The sequence below is a fragment of the Phascolarctos cinereus genome, unplaced genomic scaffold (genome assembly GCF_003287225.1).
Source record: "Phascolarctos cinereus isolate Bilbo 61053 unplaced genomic scaffold, phaCin_HiC Scaffold_7;HRSCAF=346, whole genome shotgun sequence".
Lineage (NCBI taxonomy): Eukaryota > Metazoa > Chordata > Mammalia > Diprotodontia > Phascolarctidae > Phascolarctos > Phascolarctos cinereus.
In genome coordinates, this window is record NW_027556180.1 from 180211538 (window position 1) to 180215841 (window position 4304).

The window sequence follows — 4304 nt, forward strand, 5'->3', positions numbered from 1 at the left end:
ATTCAGAAGAAGCCACTAAATTTAACAACTAAGAGATCATTGGTAACTCTGAAGAGGGCAGTTTCAGTGGAGCAATAAAGTCAGAAGCTAGATTTTAAGAGGTTAAGAAGAGAGTGAGAGGAAAATGGAATTGCCTTTGTATACGGCCTTTTCAGAGCGCAGATGTGAACTAAGCTGATGATTAGTAGGGTGGAAGAATCAAGTGAGTTGGGTTTTTTTTGTTTTATTTTGTTTTGTTTTTTAGGCCAAAGAAGCATAAGAATGTTTGTAGTCAGTAGGGAGTGAGCTGGTAGATGGAGAGAGATTGAAGTAATAGAATGTGGATGACAAAGGGGGCAATATGTTGGAGGAGACAAGAAAAAATGGGATTGCTTAAGCAGGTAGAGGGATGAGCCTTGGTTAGGAGTCAGGCCACCCCATCACCAGAGACAGGCGTGACAGTGGCAAGAAGATATATACATGTTATAAGATAAGAAAAAGGGGGAAAGAGGGAAGTCATAGTGAATGACCTCAAATTTTTGTAAAATATGAAGAAAGATTCTCATCTGAGAGGGTAATGGACAGGGGAAACATGAGAGGTTTCAGAAGAGGTGAAAAGATTTGGAAGAATCTCTTTGGAAAGTGGGATAGTTGATTTGATAAGGCAGAACCATTACAAATACATCAGAAAGGTTATGGACAGGATTGATTAAGAAACACAGGGCCAATATTTGTCCTCCTCTGCTGTCCCCTGTAGAGCAAAGTTAAGAGTAGTTACACTTATACTGCTAGCACACAGCACATAGTAGGTACTCAATAAAGGTTTGTGCAATTGAATTGAAAGGTGTGTTGCTTTAATAACCTTTTGGGTAATGGTGGCTGAGGAAAGAAGGGGTAATTGGGATAGGGCGGAATACTATAACATTTGGGCTTTGGATCCCAGAGTTTACATTTACACAGCTAGTTAAATCAGGCATGATTTTCAAGGATAACTATAGTTTGCATTTATATAGCGTTTTAAAGTTTACAAAGCCTTGCCCTTTCCGCCTCCGGGAGCCGCCGCGAGCAGCTCCCCCCCCCCCCCCCCCGTTGCCATGTCGGCCCACCTGCAATGGGTGGTCCTTCGGAACTGCTCCAGCTTCCTGATCAACCGCAACAAGCAGATGTACAGTACCAAGCCCAACAACCTCAAGGCCTAGTTCTGCTACAAAGGGCTGATCCACCGGAAGACGGTGGGCATCGAGCTGGCCGCGGACGGCAGGAGCATCGTGGTGGTGCTGAAGCGCCGGGCAGGTCAGAGGAAGCCCGCCACTTCCTACGTGAGGACCACAATCAACAAAAATGCTCGGGCCACCCTCAATAGCGTCCGACACATTATCCGCTAGAATAAATACCGGAAAGATGTCCGCATGGCCGCTCTGCGCCGAGCCAGCGCCATCCTGCGGAGCCAGAAGCCAGTGGTGGTGAAGAAGAAGAGAACTCGCCCACCCAAGAGCACCTGAGGTTCCTGGCCTGCCTTTGGCTAATAAAGTCAGACTGCCCAAACAAACAAACAAACAAACGAACGAATGAATAAATAAATAATAAAGTTTACAAAGCTTTGACAAATTCTGTGCCTTTTATCACTAAATCTCTGGGCAACAAGGGATGCCAGGAGGTACTCCTATTACCTCAAGGACCCCATGAACAGATGGTTTGTCTTGTGCTCTACTCCCAGCTCATTTAGTAATAGGTGTATTCATGAAACTAGAATTCTATTAGTAGCGGCCATTTTGTCAGGCATGGCAATCCATAACCCATAATCCATAACATATTAATTTAAATGACCAATCACCTACAAGCAAAACCTGCATTCACTATGTATAATTTTGTTTAGGTAGAAGACAAAGCTACTACCCAATCTTTGGTCCTGGAAGGAAAGAGAAAATGGTAGCAAAGTACAGACAAGCCCATGTGACTAGACATCTAAATGGGAGTATGTAAGCATAGCCCATCTCTGAGCTCCCTAAGCGTGAGTTCCTACACAGAAGTTACTGTATCCCAGGGTCCATATGACACATCTGAATCAAGAGATAATATGGTAATTTTCACAGTCACCGAGTGGAAAATATTTATGGTGTGGCAGTTGAATGTGTCTTTATTTCATTTTTTAAACTGTGCCACGTGACAGAAGCAAAAATCATTTTGAATAAGATGTGGAAAAATCCAGGAATTCTTGCCTTAGAAGCTAAATGGCTTTTTTTTAAAGAATTTTAAAAAAAACAAACCTCTCCACATTTGTCAGGTTTGCCATCCTATGGTGAGCTTAATTAAAATCAATGGAGAAAAAAATTGAATGCTGAAAAGCACTATTTGGGGTTCACAAAACTTTAATGAGTCAAAAATATGAAATACCCAAATCGCTTATGGTTACAGACTTTGTTTTGTGAACGTCTTACTGCTCTGCCTGCTTATTTCTTTCTTTTTGATCCCCTCCTGCTTTCTCTGCCAGATTTCAGAGTTCCTGGCAGCCCAGCAAAAGCATCTCTATTGTTTGCAATGACATTCTTTACAATGCTATACTTTCCTCCCATTCACCTGCCTGTCTGATCCTAGACCTCTTTCTGTCTCTGTATCTCTGTCTCTGCCTCTCTCTATCTCTCTGTCACTGTCACTGTCTCTGTCTATCTCTGTCTTTCTCTCTTCTCTCACCTGTCTTCTCTCTCTCCCCTTTCCCTCTCTCCCCTCTCCCTCTCTTTCTCTCTCCTATCTTTCTCTCCTCCTCTCTCCTTCCCCCTCTCTTTCCCTTTTTCCCTCTCTCCCTCTCCCTACCCCCATCTCTCTGTCTATGTGTCTCTCTCTCTCTGTCTCTCTCTGTCTCTCACCACATTCAGCTTTCCAGAGATGTCCTAACATAGAATACATTTCCTGTTTAATCAATAGCTCACTTTACAGTGTGCAAACCATTTTCCTCACAATTATTCTATCAATCCGCATTAATTTAGCACCTACTATGTGTCAGACAATGTGCTAGATGCTGGGGCTACAAAAATAAGGGTGACTGTCCTTAAAGCGTTAACATGCTATCAGTGAGATAAACATGTGCATAAACAAATATATAGTAAATATACAAAAAATAGATAAGATAAGGAGGATGCATTAGCTGATAGGATGGGGGGGTGGATCAGGAAAGTTGGCATGTAGAAATTGGTGTTTAGCTTCTGGGGGAGGAAATGAGGACTTCTCTGAGGCAATGGTGAAGAAGCAGTACGTTCCAAATGTCGTTGTTGTTTGTCCTTCATTCTGGAAGAGGACCATGACATTAGGAAGGTGATGTCATGACTTGGAAGTAAACTGAATTCAAGTGAAGCAGGACTGTACAAAGTCACCAGCCTCACTCTCTCCACAAAAGCCATCTAGGTCCAGTGGCAAGATATAGATCAGGACACTGGAGATGGCCCCAATATAGTGGGAGACCTTGGCCTTTTTAAGCTAAGGTCTCTCCCAGGTCTTAATCACTGAATGTGTGATTAAGGATAGGTAAAAATGAGGCAAAGAATGGTCTCTTTTACCTAGTCAAAAAAAAAATCTGGGAGTGGATTTCTCACCAACAGAAACAATTGCTATTTATACTCATTCTGAGCCATCAGAACCCAAACAATGACTCAGTGAGGCTTAGGCTGGTACCTACTGCAGGCCAATTAATGAAAGTCAGAGTGATTTGGGTTTAAGGCATGGTCCACTAAACAAAAAGAGTTCTAGCCTGTGAACCCCAAGATATCTTGCTAGGTTTCAGCAATCAAAATTTGTGTACCTTTGGGTGGAGCACCTGCAGGTAAGGGCATGTTTCCTTATGTGGAAGGAGGGAGAGAGAGGGGAGAGGAAAGGTAAAAAGGTAAAAAGGAAAAAAGGGAAGCAAGGAAGGAAGGAAGGAAGGAAGGAAGGAAGGAAGGAAGGAAGGAAGGAAGGAAGGAAGGAAGGAAGGAAGGAACTGCATTGCCCAATGTAGAAACAAATTGCAAAGGCAGCAGAATGGAATGTGACATGTTGTGTAAGGACCAGTAACAAGGTGTATAGAGAATTAGTGTGCATGAAGAGGAGTGATTTGTAACAAGGCTAGAATGGTACATTAGGACTAGGTTGTAAAAAAGCTTTGAATGATAACTATTAAAGAGTTTATATTTTATCCTAGAGGTGATAGACAGTCTCTCACATTTTATGAATAAAGAGTGACATGGTCAGCCCTGGGCTTTGGGGAAATCACTTTGATGTAGGCAGGGCAAATATTAACCTATTTTACAAATGAAAACAACAAGGGTCAGGGAGGTTGAATGATTTGCCCATGA

General features: G+C 42.6%; 1 pseudogene; it reads left to right on the forward strand.

Moving 5' to 3' along the window:
* The first annotated feature begins 1073 nt into the window (after positions 1-1073).
* LOC110209436 (large ribosomal subunit protein eL28 pseudogene) lies at positions 1074-1524 on the forward strand (annotated as a pseudogene).
* Positions 1525-4304: the final 2780 nt, after the last annotated feature.